The sequence below is a fragment of the Gossypium hirsutum genome, chromosome D12 (genome assembly GCF_007990345.1).
Source record: "Gossypium hirsutum isolate 1008001.06 chromosome D12, Gossypium_hirsutum_v2.1, whole genome shotgun sequence".
In the NCBI taxonomy this organism is placed as follows: Eukaryota; Viridiplantae; Streptophyta; class Magnoliopsida; order Malvales; family Malvaceae; genus Gossypium; species Gossypium hirsutum.
The window spans coordinates 7,066,125-7,083,064 of NC_053448.1; the positions used below are offsets into that span (position 1 = coordinate 7,066,125).

The following is a 16,940-nucleotide window of genomic DNA, read 5'->3' on the forward strand; positions in this document are numbered from 1 at the left end:
ATCAATGGATAAGAAAATTTCAAAAATTTATTTAATTAATTTTTATGTTTTGAAATTTTAATTTTTAATATTGAAAAAAATTAGAATTTTCAGCAATGTGATAAACAAGTACAATTTGACAATTTTTTTAATGCGTTATTTTAGTTTCTACCGCTTTTTTATTTTATTTTATTCCTTTTCTTTTTACCCTAACCAATACTTTAAAAAGGGATATTTTTTAGGTGAGCAAAATAAAAGCGATCTAGAAGTTGGTTGACCAAAATGAAATTGTGAATATGGTGTTGCGTTTAATCACCGTTAGAGATTTACCGGTGGGATGACTAAAATGAAAGCCCCCTAAAAGTTGAGTGACGAAATTGTAAGAATTTCATTTTAGGTGACTAAAATAAAAGTTTCCTAAAAATTGAGTGACCAATTAAGTAGTTTACCCTATTATATATTTTAATTGATGCCCTCTTTCTTCCTTAATTAAACTTATCATACTTGGTGTTGCCTGATTTGCTGGTCTTGTATTTTCATGACACTATCATTATCATGCTTGGTTTGGATATATTTTAATTTGCCTTTTTTTACTCCAACAAAATAATTATTTAGTATATAACTTTTTAATTTAAATTTACTTATAAAATATTTAAAAAAACATTAACACAGAATACATAATTTTTAATTTTAATATGTTTCAAACACTGGTTCAAGGCTTTCGAGATTGATAGGTAGGTCAAACTTTGGACAAATACAATTTCTATATCTAAACATGATCCGGTTGGTATGATTCATAGGCAAACTTTATTATATTTATAATCTTTTTTTGGTAAAGAAATATAGATAAGATAAATCGATCCCATTACAAACGAGCTGATTATCTATCCAAATATGTTCAATAATTTTTGTCAGAGTCTCTTTAAACATTTTAAGACCATAACAGAGATTTCTCATTAATCCAGCCAAAGTATGTGCTCCAATATTGGCTTTCTCTTGAAACCTTCTGTATGTTTACCCGCCAATCTCTCTTACAAAGCTTCTGAATTCTTATAACCAAATCCCTATTCGATTGTCCACGAGTCTTATCCAAAATTGTCGTAATAGCTTGAGCACAATCGGTTTCAACGATAACATTATCTCATTTAACATTCCAAGCTAGAGAGAGGGCATCATAAATCGCCCGAAGTTCAGCTTGCTCGACATTGCATTTGCCAATATTTCTCTTCACTCCCCCAAGCCATCTACCAACATCGTCTCTTACAACTACGACAGCCGAAGCCAGCCCTGAATTCAAGGATCTCACCCTGCCCGTGTTTAGCTTAATGTACCCCAAAGGTGGTGGTTTCCATTCTCGACATTGTCTCTGTCTTGTATTATTACCAATAAAGGGCATAGAACTATGTTTAATAGATTTCGCCCGACACCACGAAGATTGAAGAATGTGACATACATCGAAGTCTTCTCCTAAGAATATCCACAGATTCCAACAAATAATATTGAATAGAGATCGCCACTCAACTTCCGTAAAATCTAAAGCAAAATTATTCCTTAAATTCATCATGAGCCATTAACGAGACGGAAAAAAACTGCAATAACACCCTCTCTGAGAAAATCTACTTCCACACTACACAAGCCTTGCCACAATCTCTCAACACATGAATGATAGATTCTTCAACATTACCCCAAAATATACAAGAAGGGTCATCAACCATACCTCGTCTACATCGTTCAACATTAATCAGTAAGCGTTCTTCAAGCACCAACCAAAGGATTTGTCTAACACGTTGCGGGCCAGCAAAGAACTATGCTTAAACACATTAATTTATAGGTAATAATATTAAATACAATAATAATAGAGGATCGAATCTTAATTTAATTGATATCATTACCGTTATAGACAAATTTGAGAGTTATCAAAAATTTTATTTACTCTTGAAGGTCCGGGATATGCGAGGTCGGGCTTTTTAGTATATTATACATCAAGATACAGGTAGTGTATATTTAGATGAAAGGATATAACACAGGGAGGTAATAATAAAATATTATAGCTGCGTGCTTCCTTATTTTATTTATTTATTTACAATTATTTGGATTTACATATTACAAATCATGTGATTTTGTAGTGAGATTTTTTAGGAGATATATAAATACCATTATATTATTTGATAATTCGACATTAGGGAAATATTTTAACTGCACAATTCTTTTAATTTAATTCCTTCATTTTTGTTTTGTTTTTAATTTTTCTTACTTACGTAAATATGAGATTTATCCGATCTATTAGAAATCATTATCAAAGAGTCGTATCATAGTAAAGCACAATGATGATATTTGTAAAATTAGAATTCTAAATGATAAAGAAGAGGATGGGCCATCTAAAATTTGATCTTTTATGCATCATTGATGTGATGGGTCTCTTGTGGCTCTTGACGGTAGTTTTTTTATTATCGGAGTTGGTTAGGTTAGTCTAATAATGGTAGACTAGGATGCAATTTTAGTGGTTTGTTTTAGAATTCTTCTAGTGTTCTGTTGTTTTGGGATTATAATACAAATATGACACGCTGTTGTATTATTATTAGAAAACGAAAATTTAATATAATCCAAATCAAAATAATTGTGGATAGAGATGAAATATGAACTAAAATGGTTTCGGAATTTAGATAATCTCAACCCCGTTAATGATTCTTGTATAAAAATTAACATTTATTAATTTTGTTAGTGCGACATACATGTGTTTTAAAAATTTATAAAAATTATTAAAATAGATTAAACTTTATTTTTTAAGAATATATAAAAATATATTTTTTTAAATTTTAAAAAATTAATTAATTATTAACATGGCGTGCATGCAGACATGGATGGTAGGTTAATAAAGTTAACCAAATAATGCAATCAGCAAAGACAAGAACAATCCACATTTGTATGAATTGCCATGTTTAAATCATTCATTCCTTTTATTTCTCAATATGCGGATACTCTGATGAGTAGTCCATATCAAAAGGCCCCCTGTTCTACATTATGAAGGGGATGATGCCCTCATGTTTTCTGAGACTTAAAAACAAGGTTAAATTATGATACTACTCCCTCTAATTCTCTAGAATTTGAGGTTTAATCCATGTGATTTTAAACCTAAAAGTTCAATCTTATTTCTTTTTATTTAAATCATTATTTTCATTGGTAGTTTTTGTTAAAATTTGTCATCTTAATATGTTTATTTCCGTTAATCATATAACATGTCATGACTTAACCAATATATCAAATTGATAAATTTTAGTTAAAAAATACTTACGATTTTAATAACTGACGATTATTTTTTAAAGTCTCAATTTTGGTTAAAAGGTAAGAGTAGTTGAATTGTGTTGGAATATTAGTTTTACCTTTAATTCTATTTTTAAGATTCATTTTGTTTTTAGTTAGGGTGTTGTTGTCGATAATAGTGATTAATGTCTTTATCATAGGTGTTCTCTAAAGAAATAAACGGCTAGTGCTCCATTCACACGAGCAAAAATTAAACCCTCAAATGAGATATTTAAAGGATTGACTACATTTTTTAAAACAAAAAAGAAAGTCCTACATCTTTTCGTAATATAAGTTTAAATTTGTTGAATGTCTCTATACTCTTTTAGAATTTAAATTTAAATTTTATATTTTAATTTTGAGACATTAAGTTCTTATATTTTTTTATTTGAAAATATTGGTCCCTCCGTCAATTTTGCTATTAAAATTGATGTTGTAGCTATTATAAAAAGATAAAATAACTCTTTTAACCCTCAACATTTATAAATTTTTTTCCGTCAATTTAGTTCTTACTCTTTAAAACTACATAAATAATTACAAAAATAATTTAAAAATTAAAAGTTTTTCATATTTTCAATAACAATATTCAAAAAATATATGTTATTTATTTCATGAATGGTAATAACATCTCCTTAAATTTTGAGTTATTGGTTCGATCCATATTAAATTAAGTTTGAACAAGTTATTATTATTATTTTAAATTGATTTAATTATAAGTATATAAAATATGTTTTAAGAAAGAATGATATAAACGATTGAAATAAAAAAGAAAAAGAAAAGTAATATAAATGAAGGAGAAAAGCAATGGGAATTGGAATAAATGAAAGACAGAAAATGGAAGGAGCACATGGGCTTTAAAAGATAAAGCCTTATTAGGCTAAGCCAACCAGAAACAGAGAGCCGGCAAAAGGAAAGTTGTTGGTCGGGCGCCACCCCCGCCTTGATAGGAACCTCTCGCATCTTTGATTGGGCTTTCCAAATTTCTAAATTCCCTTCAATAAATAAACATCATTTACTTCTGTAATGCAGGAACAACGGTGGAGGGACTGCCAATGCCTCCTACTCCCCTCCTTAATTTTCTTTTAAATTTTACTAAATTCACTTTTACTTCTTTGTTTATGGGAGGACTTGATCCCTCTAAAATTTAAATTAAAAATATATTTATTTAAATTTAATTATAGAAGTAAATAAATAATAATATAATGTTATATATTTTTAATATTTTATTATTTTTTGTTAAGTGTTTCTGTGTATCTTTTAGGTGAGTAGAGTTGTCTATTTGTATGATATGATTATTGTTTGTGAAAGAAACATCGTTAGTAGGGTTCATGCATATTCCACTTTAGGTTTGACGTATATAGACGCTCTTCCTACGAACACTTCATATCATGTGGGCTCAATATACAAACCTTACAAAATTCAACCCGAATCTATTTAAATTGTGGGTCAATAATATTAAATATCATGGAAGTTTTTAGAGAATGAAATGCGTTATTCGGATATTCTAGGCCAAGTTGAGAATTTAAAAAAAAAAAAAAAAAGACCGCAGCTTAGTTAGGCACAACTCATCCATACCTTTATTTGGGTATTTATCCAAAAATATGGTAAGTTATGCTCGATTTCCAAAGGTTTTCTTTTCCTTTTTATAAAATTTGTAAATTGGTGGGATAATTTTGGTAATATTTTTATTTTGATTAAAATATACTTTAAATTTCTACATTTTCCGTATATTTGTAGGGATGGATTCAGGGGATGCAAGGGGTGATCGTCCTTGTATTTTAGATTTGGTGTTCACATTGTACAACATTCACCCCCTGACTAAATTATAATTCATACAATTCGCCCATTAAATCATAAGGTTATACTTTATATTAACAAAGTATTTTTAAGTTTTTAATTATATAATAATAATCAAATATTAATGTATGATGGGCCATGAAAGACTAAACTTAGAGGACCAATATGGATTTTAAAGTCAAATTTCAGAATTAATTGATTTGACCTATACCGTACATATTAGGGTAGTGACTTCCTTGGATTTTGATTTGTATGTCTTACTAAAGAATTATCTTCCTATAGTAAGGCTTCGCAACATAATGGAAGATGATTTTCTTTTAACTTATTTGGTGGCATACATCGAAAAAGAGATAACTCGAGAATTTTTAACAAATTCTATCATTGATGAGTTTGATCTTATAAAAAGCGAAGGGTGCAATTTAGAATACATAGTATTGAAAAATAAGAATAAGGCCAAGTTCTTAAATTTAATTTTTGGAATTATAATGATGTTTATGAAATTTTTAGCATAGTATTAGTTATTCTTTTTTGCATATTGGAAAGAAATAATTAATTTTATATAGTGTGATTTTTTTCTTTTAATTTTTTTACAGTTAAATCGTTCATATTTTTAAAAAAACATTAAATTGATTTATTTGATAAGAAATATATATATATATATATATATGAAGAGTTGACTCTTTTTTTGTTACAAAAAAGGTCGTCACTATCAACTATGATAGGAACCAAAGGTATATTGAACGCCACACCAAATGTGATAAGTTCGGTAAACAAAGAAAAGATGGACGCCACAAGCTATGCTTGATAAGTCAAATCAATTCCGTAAGAACAAAGAGAATTGGATAGCTCACAATTCAAATATAACATCTATATTCAGCAAAAGTCCCATTAAACCCCCACTATGTGCTTCATGAACCAGCAAATTTCTAGTTGATCCTTGGGGTATGCACAACTTATTTTCTCGAAATAGGAATCCATCTTGCTGATAGTACCTGTCATACGCACCTTGCACACATAACTTGTAAACTTCTCCAAAATCAGAATCATCAGCATATAATTCCTTTAAATAAGCAAAACCAAGTAACTTAACATCCAAATAATTTAAAAGAGCATACCTTCGCGATAAAGCATCTGCAACGATATTTTCCTTACCTTGCTTATACCCTTTAGAGTAAAATCATGGATCCGTCCCTATATATTTGAAACTTAGTTCTCCTACTTTTATTTCAATGAATTTAGTCCCTCTATTTTTTAAATTTAAAAATTTAAATCCAATTGTTAACACAATTAAAATTCTTTTGTCAAATTTAGATTCATTAAAATACCAATTTTTTAGTTATGTGGTTATAAAGTGAATGTATTTTCTCACTAAGTACAAAAATGACTTAAGAATTAATTTAATGTTTTATAATTGTTATTTAATTAATTATAATTAAATAAGTGATTAATTAATTGAAGTTCGAAATAAGAATTAAATTAATTAGTCATTATGGATTTGTTGAATAAAACAATTAAATATATATCCTCTTATATTCTAATATAATAAAGTTGTAATGGCTTTAATGGAATTAGAATTGGGTTGAGAAAGTAATTTAATTGAAAAATTAATTTAAATAAAATTAAGTAAATTAAATAAATAATATATTGGGTAATAGAAAATAAATATTGGATTGGATTAAAGTTTAGGAAACACATATAATTAGACTCAATATAAAAAAAACCCAACTAGGCCTTATACCATGTAAAGGGTGACAAATCCTAGCATTTTACTAGAGGTGTCGCCTCTCCTTATACTATAGTTCTACTATAGTATTGAATTTTCTATTAAAATATTGTTTAATTAGACATTATTTAAATAGATCTCTTGTGTTGTTTTTATAAATAGAAACTACTGGTTAAACAATTTAAAAATTTTAATAGACATAGTTATTCTGCTATAAAGTAGTGGCAAATTATTTCATAGAATAAATTCTATTTTTTGAGAAAAATGCGTAGTTATCTATTACAGGGAGAAATTAACATTCCTACCAAAAGTTAATTACAAGTTTCATTTTGTGATTTAGTTTGTGTTGCTCGAGCTTATACTTGAAACAATTATGATTTGAAGACGGCAAAGTAGAGCGTTTAGTTGAAAGCTAGGATCAACTTAACCACTTCATATAAAGGACAAACACTATTATAGATATATCATCAAATTTGCGACAAGTGACAATCTCTCCTTTTATATATATATATATTTTAGTTTTTAATTCTCTATTAAATTTATTTATTTTTTTAACAAAATCATATTATAGATATATCATCAAATTTTTAAATAAAAATAATTCAAAGTAATTTAACCTTAAAAAAACTCTCCATTTTTTTTAAAGGTAAAAGCTCTTAAAAAATTTAAACTATTATTATTATCTCAAATAATTGATCAATATACTTTAATGTTTAAATGAAAAACCAAATATTTTTTACAACTAGGTCTTGACTATAAATTTTTTGAATAATGACTATTATCATACAAATTTTGAAAGATCATTTTTACAACAATTATACAAGATTTTAAAGTTAGAAATATTGTTTATAAAATTTTCTCATAAAAACTAAATAAAAATATATTATTAAAATTTAAATAAATTACACAAGTTTAAAACAATTTTTAATTTTTTTAATTATTATTAAGATTCTTTATAAATGCACTCTCCACTTTGTTAAAACCCTAAACTAAAATTTAGGGGTATTCAATTGGTTAACCGATCAGTTAACCGACTTGAACTACCATTAACCGAATTAACCGACCCTTTTAAACCTTTAACCGTTAACCGAACCGAATTAAAAAAAATTAACCGAACCGAACTTTTTCAGTTAATTCGGTTGGTTAATCGACTTAACAGACCAATTAATTTATATTTCAAAAAATTAAACGAACCGACTGAATACTTATATATTATAATATTATTTATTAAAATTGGTTAATTTGGTTAACCGACCGATTTCGAACCGAATTAATCGTTAACCGAACTTCCAAAAAATTATTAACCGACCCCCGACCGAATTAATTCGGTTAACCGACCGATTAACCAAATTCAATCGTGTAACAGCCTTGTAATATCCCGAAAATCTTTACAGTAAGATATTATTTTTGATATAATAAAATAAGAAAATAAAGCGTCAAAAAGGGGAAATTTTGGAGTTATGTCAACATTGGGTCGTATATTATGACATATTAGTTCAAGAAAGGATTAAATCGTAAAAGTGAGAAAAGTTTTGTTGCCCAAGAGTAAATACTCAAAAATTAAGGGGTTAAAGTATAAATATAAAAAGTTGAAGGACCAATGGTGTAAATATTTTAAGGGTGGAATGATCTAGAAACTAAGAAAAATGGATGGATTAGGACCAAATTGAAAAAGGTGAAGAAGTTTGAGGGACTAAATCACAATTTTACCAAATTAAGTGATGACTCAAGGTGGAATTTCAAAAGATCATGAGGGGCAAAATGGTCAATTAAAAGAGAGAGAAATCTAGAAGATAATGATGATGTTGGAGATATTTTAGATTAAATAAATAAATAAATATTAGTTTATTAATATTTTGATTTGATTTTTAAATGATATGTTATTATTTTATTATTTTAATATTTAGTATATATATATGTGGAAAGAAAGATGAGAAGGATCCAACCCACCATCTTTTCCATGCAATTCATGTTAGAAGAGAAGAGAAGAAAGAAAGTTTTACTTTCTTTACAATTTAGTCCTTCCACCAAAAATTCATCATTTTTATCTAGAAATCAAAAGAATTTCCATATCCATCACGAGAGAAAGATAACAAGGAGACTATGGGGAGCTAGAATATCAAGTTGGATTCAAGAAATAGAAGCTGGAGGAGAGAGAAAATCAAGTTAAAGATTGAAATCAATATGACAAGGTAAGTACATCAAGATTTTAATATATTTCTAAGTTTGATATTATTGAAAAAGCATGGAAATGATGTTAATGTAAAGTTTTTGTATATATGGTCCTATGTTCTTGATATGTTAGTGAAGAGAAAATAAGAGAAAGTGATGAGAAATAGTGTAGAGAAAGAAAATAAGGGTGTTATAAACATGGTAATAAACATCTTGCACTAAAATGGTTTTGGACAGTAACAGTGGGCTCACTTTGAAAAATCACCATAAATTATGAAAATCGAATTAGAGTATGAATAAAATATGGAATTAAATATTATTGAGTCTAGTTTCTCATAAAAGAAACGTTGTAAGTAATGGAATTGTAAATTATGAGATATAATAAATTTTGTGAGACAAGGTCAGAATGAATCCGGGTTCCCTGTTCTGACTTGGAAAATTCATTAAAAATTGTACAAAAATAGTTATGGGTTACAATTTATATGTTTAAAATCCTTAATGATTCTATTTTCAATAGAAACAAATAGGGACATCATACAAATTCTGAACAAAGAGATAATTAATTTTTAGTGAAGAAGGGTCGGAATTGTCAGACAGCAGAACAAATGTGACTTTAAAGAATAAACTGTACTTATTGGCTGAACCAAAAATTCTGAAAATTTTATGGTAAGAAGGTATGTGAGTCTAGTTTCAGGTAAAATTAGCGTATCCTAATTTGGAGTTCTGTAGCTTAAGATAAAAATAATTTAGTGCATATGACTCAAATAGACAACTTTGAATAAATTTACAAGTAAATTGTGAAATCATAGATAATGTTACTTATAAGCATGTATTATAAACTAAGGATGTGGAATGGAGAGGAGGAGGAGGAAAATATATATATATATATATATATATATATGAATATTCAGTTAGCATGGATAACTTGCACGTTTTAGACTCAGGGACTAAATTGAATAAAAGTAAAACTTTAAGGGTAAATTTGTAAAAATGTCAAAAAGTGACCAAATTGCATGAAATGAATTGTTTTATTATTTAAATTAGTAAATGGAATGAAATATTAATTTAGATCAAGATTGGGTGAAAATTTGAGAAAAATAGAAAACTTCCAAAATATCCCTGAATTTTGGTATTTCTGCAATTTAGTCTGGTAAGCTCGAATGAGCTATATTCTATAATAATTTTAGTTGAAGTGAATGCTATTTGGTAATGAAAATTATATATATGTGTGTATTATTATTGGAATTAAATTATTATTGGTAATATGTATAATTATTTGATACATTTAGCTGATTATCGGAAGCTAAATTGAGTTGGAAGCTTGTTGAGATATTTCACAGTATCCATTGGTTCTATCGGTAATTTTGGATGATTTGATTCTGGTTATAATGGCATGTATAAGTTAAATTGGTTAACGTTAGCTCATTAATGTATTGATTTTGATTGGTTATAAATATGAATGCTAGATAAAAATGAAATGTCTGAAAATTAATTAGTAAACTCCGGTAATACCTCGTACCCTATTTTGGTGTCGAATACGGGTAAGGGGTGTTACAAGCCTGAATTTTCAATGGTAACAGAAACGGTGATTCGAAGTCACCAATTAGGAGGAGTAAGCTTGTAAATTTTATTATTTAGTATTTACGAGTTAAATGTGATTTTAGAAAGATTTGTGAAATAGTGATTTGAGTTTAGAATGAATTATTAGGTTAATTGGTTTTAAAAAGGGGGTATCAAGACCTCGATTTTATAAACCAAGCCGTAAATATTTTTATAAATATTTACGGAGTGTCATTAAGGTAGTATTAAAGTTTCGTTAGAAAATTTTATCGTTTCGATAGTTAATTAATTAAAAAATACTAAATTGAAAAAGGTACAAAACTTGCTAAAGTGATTAAATAGCTTAACTAATAAATAAGGGAGGACTTAAGGCATAAATATGCCTAAAGTAAATGGCTGATGCGGCATAACATAGGAAATTAATTAAATAAAACCATTTAATGGCAAAATTGTAAATTTTGCCAAATAAAAATGAAATAAAATTGGAATTAAAGATTTTCTAGACATTTCCTAATAAAATTTGGCCAAGAACAGCTATGGGAGAAAGGGTTTAAGCTGGTTCTTCAATTTTTGCTTCATGTGAGTCAAATCCTTACCCATTTCTTGAATTTTTTTTATGTTTTTGAGATTGTTACAATTAGATCCAAAATTTACCTTAGTTTTTGATTTTATGAGTAATTTTGAAAGTTACCATTGATGAGTGCTGGATTTTTATGATGAATTAACATGGATTTGAAGACTTAATTTTGTTATATGATGATTTTATCAAGTAATTTCAATAGAAATTGATTTTAGGACCAAATTGTGAGAAAGATTAAATCTTAGGGTTTGGTATTAAATTCTGTTTATTAAAGGCTGTGTAATAGCTTATAATATTTAGGTAAAGTGTTGATTGAGAAAAATTAGCTCATTTGATGAGTTAATTATTGAGGGACTAAATCGTAAAAATTGTAAAAGTTGGGGTAATTGTGTAATTTTGAAATTTGAAGGGTATAAACTGTAAAGTGAATTATAATTGAATTAAATGCTAATGAATGAAAAATTTTATATTATAGATCAAGAACCCGAAGAAAATCGTGAAAAAGGAAAATTAGCTGAATAGTCCCCGAATTACAACAACTTCTACAAATTGGTCCAGGTAAGTTCATATGGTTGAACGTTCATGATTAATTGTTAATTTATGAATCATATAATGCATTATTTCGAGTTTTTGTTTTTGAAATATGATTATTGTAAATATATGAAAATTGAATTGAAAAGTTCAAATTAAGTGAAACGCAAGATTTAGTACGATCGTTTTATGACATAGGATGAATTGATGGATAAGACCATGGTTGGACCATGACAGTGTTTATATGTAAGACCATAGCTGGGCTGTGGTATTCTGATGATAAGACCATAACTGGGTTATGGCACCTTGAATGTAAGACCATGGTTGGACCATGGCAGTAAATGTATACGTGTAAGACCATAGCTGGGCTATGGCATCCTGATAATAAGACCATAACTGGGTTATGGCATTATGAGTGTAAGACCATGGCAGGGCCATGGCAATTGTGTAATACCATAGTTGGACTATGACATCAAGAAACGATGTACTCAAATTCGTAAGACGTTCTCTAATTTAGCAAGGATTGGTAAGTGTTACAGGGATTAATGTGAAAGAAATTAAATAGTTATTGACATTGAGCTCAATTATGTGAATTCATCAATAAAAATTGTGATTGGCAGGAAATGTTGTGAAATGCTTAATTTAAATAAATTATTTAGTATGTTCGGTAAGATTTATACTTAAGGCCTACGAACTTACTAAGCTTCAATAAGCTTACTCGTGTTGTTTAATATTTTTTTTGTAGATTAACGTAGGTCGGAGGATCGGATCATCACATCAACCTCACCCTATTATTTCCAGTAGTTTTTGTAATGTAAATTTTTGTTTATATGGCATGTATAGGGTTGGTTTGGTGATGAAATAGTTTGAATTATGGTTGTGAATATTAAATATTCGTATGCATGTAATTAGTAGTAGATTTTGATAAATCAATGAAATGAGTTAAACACGTTGGTATAATTAAAAGAAAAATTTGTGATGTTATGTTAAAATGGGTGAGCAAAGTGGCCTTAAAATGACGTATTTTTGTCCAGACGTGCAGAGACACAAGCATGTGTCCCCTGATTCTAAGGAAAATTTTTTGAAATTTTGGGGAAAAATTTCCTGAGTACTTGATTTAGTCCCGAACCACTTTTAATATCTATTTTGGACCTCGAGGGCCCGTATTAGGGACTACACACATGAAATTGATTGACTTTTGTTTGATTGAGAAATGAATATGAAATGTATGATTGCTTAAGTTAAAAGTTCGGTAATACTCCGTAACCCTATTCCAATAACGGATAAAGGTTAAAAGTGTTACAAATTGATTAATCAAATTAATTCAAATTTACCCAAAATTTACACACCCCTACTAAAATCTCATGGGTTTTGAGTCTGACTTTGTGCACTGAAATGGGAATCAATTTTAGGCTTTGACTCTGAATAAAATTTCAATTTGGGGTTGGGGCGTGAATAAAAAATAGGCTTTGAACTTTGTGCTTTCTGGACCCTCTCTTTTTCACTATTTCAATTTTAGAATTTCACTTCTCTGCACCCAAAAACATATTAATGACATTCCCTTTATATAACATTTTGCACTTTTTCCTAATTTAGCATTTAAATTTTTTTATTTAATTCAGTATTTGAATTTGATAATTTTTCTTAATTTGATACTTAAACTAGTAAAATGTTATACAAATTATCCCAAAACACTAACGTTGTTAAAAAAATTCGTGTTATGCTACAAAAATGTCATTAGTATTAGAAGAAATTTGTGTTTAAAAAATTATGCATTAAGCTATACTTAACAAATTAATATTGAATAAAAAAAACAAGAGCTCTAAAAACCCAAATTAAAATAAATTCATAATTTTAAATTAAAAAATAAAATAAAATAAAATAAATAAAACTAAAAGTAATTGAATATTTAAAATACAAAAAAGAAATAACATGCCATTTGCCACATGTTAACAATACATTAATTATTTTTACTATCTTATAAAAAAATAATATTGCTAATATATTGAAATAATTTATAAAATATTTGACAAATTTAGGTGTTAAATTGGATAAAATTAGATTAGATATCAAATTAAATAAAAAATTCAAGTTGAAATAGTAGCCAAAACACATTAATTTGAAAATGGAATAGAAAAACCGAGATATACAATAAGGAAAAGAAAGAGGGAAATAATATAAAATCAGTGGTATAATGGTGTGTCCCAACTAGTGTACTTGGGTGGCTTAACAGTTAACACTGATGCATTTCTTGATACATACATCAATCACTCTTTTTTCTCCTTGAATAAAGAGAAAAAGAGGATAATTTCCTTTCAAGAAACTCCTGATTCCTCTCAACTTCCCTTCTTTCTTCCCATCTGCTGCATTTATAACACATTTCATCACTCTTGTTAATGTAATTAAGTGGTGTAGGAAGAGTTGATGTCTCTTAAGACACATTACGAGTGTTAAGGACGTGAGCCTTTTTTGTCACACTCAGTCATTAGTGGTGTAGTGTGGTGGAGTGAAAGAGGTTTTAGAAGAGGAGGTTAGCTAAAGAAGAAAGCACCTACACCATGACAAAGGTAGCTTTGGTTTTCAAGTGCTCCCTCTTATTAATGACCTGCTGTTTTCTAGGTATGCTTCTTTCAATGGTTTGCTTTGCTTCTCTCCTCTTTATTTCTTGGCTTGGTATTGGGTCACAGAGTTCATTTCTCTTTCTCCTCCTCATTGGCCTCTCGGATCTCATTCTTGTTTATATACCTTTCTTAAACTTAACAATGGTAGTGCCAACAATGGAAACATCAGTGCAAGACAAGGCAGATGCAGCGATTCCAGTGACAACCCTTTCACCTCCAGAAGGAAACACAACTTTCCTTGATGGTACCACATGGTGTGTGGCACTGGCAGGTGTCTCCCAGATTGACTAGCAGAATGCATTAGACTGGGCATGTGGACTGGGAATGTCTGATTGTGGTGCAATCCAGGAGGGAGGAAAATGTTATGAGCCTGACACACTCCTTTCTCATGCTTCTTATGCCTTCAATAATTACTACCAACAGAATGGCAACTCCGATATCGCTTGCAATTTCGGAGGAACCGCCACTTTAACAAAAAATAACCCCAGTAAAAATCTTTTTCATTGTGTAGTTTGTGTAAAGAAACGATTCATTTCATCATCAACATACAATAACTTTGCTCATCTTACATATGCAGGCTATGGAAAGTGTCTGTATGCAGCACCAGGGTATGGTCATTGTATTCTCTTCTGTTTGACACTTGGCAGGGTTGATTAATGTTGATATGTTTGCTTTTATTTAATAATGTCTTTCAGGTCTGATAGGTCAGCAACACCTCCTTTGTCCAAGTATAAATCAAGCTTTTTATGGTGGGAAATTGTGGGGATTTTACTGCTTTTGTACAAGGGAAGCTGATGCAAGGTTTAGTTTTACCCTGAATTTGTGATTTTTATGCTTGGGAATGTAATGTCAGATGGAATTAAAGCATATGGCAACGTATTACTATTATAAATGTTATCCGATTCCTATCTTTGTAATTGGTTTAGGCATCTAATATTTTATATCACTTTATTTTATTTATATTAACTACACTTTCACTTTTCTTATTTGTGTTTTTTTGTGTGTGTAATATATAAAAGAGAAAAGCCCTTCAACTACTGGAGCCTATACATATATTCCAGCCAGGGTATTAGTTGAGAAATTGTGATTAAGCTTAAGGATGGTGCGAATAAAATGATACTAAGATTAGATAAAATAATAAAGAGAAGTGAAAGAGGAGGTGGGAGTGGGGCAGAGGCTGATACGTTTTGTCTTTTGTCAGAAACAGCAGTTGCCTGGGGCAGTGTTCTTAGCAGTTTAGCTGACAATGGCATGAAATGAAATGATGAGGAATCTCAATTATGTCCATTCACCTTCAACTGCTAAAAGTAAAACCATTGCTTGGCTTTTCTTCAGGCTTGAGGAAGCCCTTTGACTTCAAAATCTAACCATTTCAGTATCGCGGATACCAACAGTTGTGAGAATCCAGAAAACTTTGATCCAACCATTTTTATACGTCTTGAGGTTATATATTTTGTTCAAACCAAATCAAAAATTTATCGGACTCATTTTGAGAAGTTCAAATCGACAATTGGGAAAGCCAATGTATGTGGTAGGTAGGGGAGTCCCAAATCACTATCTCGGATGGGGGAGGGCAGACGGGGACGGAGTGAGATGATTTTTATTTTATTTAATATTAATATTAATATTAATATTAATATTAATATTAAATTTAAATTTATTATTATATTTTTTGAAAATATTTATGTGTTTGTATATATTTCTTTAAATTTTTTAGAATCAGGATAAAATTAAAATTATATGTAAATTTAGAGGGTTATTTTTTTTAAAATTATGATTAAATTGATTTAATATGTAAAAAATGAAAGCTAAATTTATTATTATATCAATTTTAATTATCACATCAATTTACCGTTTGTGATTTTAACAGGAATGGTCAAAATGGCTAAATTATATAACTTAGGTACTTAAATTACAATTTCTTTTATTTTGTGTGCCTAAATTAAAAATATTTTATAATTAAACTTTTTCCGTATGAACTTTTTTTTCATGATTTGGGATATGATTGAGATGACATCAATACCTAATAATATCAGTCATAAAAATTCCAATACTTCTATCAATAATTTTAGCTAACTTGATAGTTTGCTCTTCCTCCCAGCCCTTTAACCCCCTGCTTCCCCTATTACCTTAGTTTTTTTACACATTTAAACCTTAAACCTTTCAATCACTCACAAAATTTACTATATTCTATTTTATTATATAAGTGTTTTCCTTCCTATTGTTACTTTATTAGTGTTATAAAAGAAATTCTTGAATACGTCATATGTATGTTTTTTTTACCATTCAAGCAAATTACACTATGTTTGGTTGGGTGTATTGGCTATGCCAATACACCCCTAATCGGTGGGCCCCACCTAATACCTCTTTGATCCGTCGTTTGGTTCAATGTCTTTCTAATACGCGTGTAATACAATACAGATCTAATCGGTGAAAACCACCGATTTGTAATACAGCCCTTTTGCTTAGATTAGGTGCTGCATCGTTGTTCCCTCCCTGTTTTACCCTCCCGATTGGCTTCCCCATTCCGTCGCCTCTTCCTTTGTTCTACCTTCGCCTCCCGATTGGCTTCCCCATTCCTTCGCCTCTTCCTCTGTCTCTCAACCTTTTCTTTTCTTTTTCTTTACAACCAGTCACTCTTTCGATTTCCCTTCTCAACCACCGATTTGCCTCTTTC

At 29.2% G+C, this 16,940-nt stretch overlaps 1 pseudogene; it reads left to right on the plus strand.

Moving 5' to 3' along the window:
• The first annotated feature begins 13,853 nt into the window (after positions 1–13,853).
• Positions 13,854–15,223, plus strand: LOC107947427 (glucan endo-1,3-beta-glucosidase 13-like; annotated as a pseudogene).
• The last annotated feature ends 1,717 nt before the right edge of the window (positions 15,224–16,940 follow it).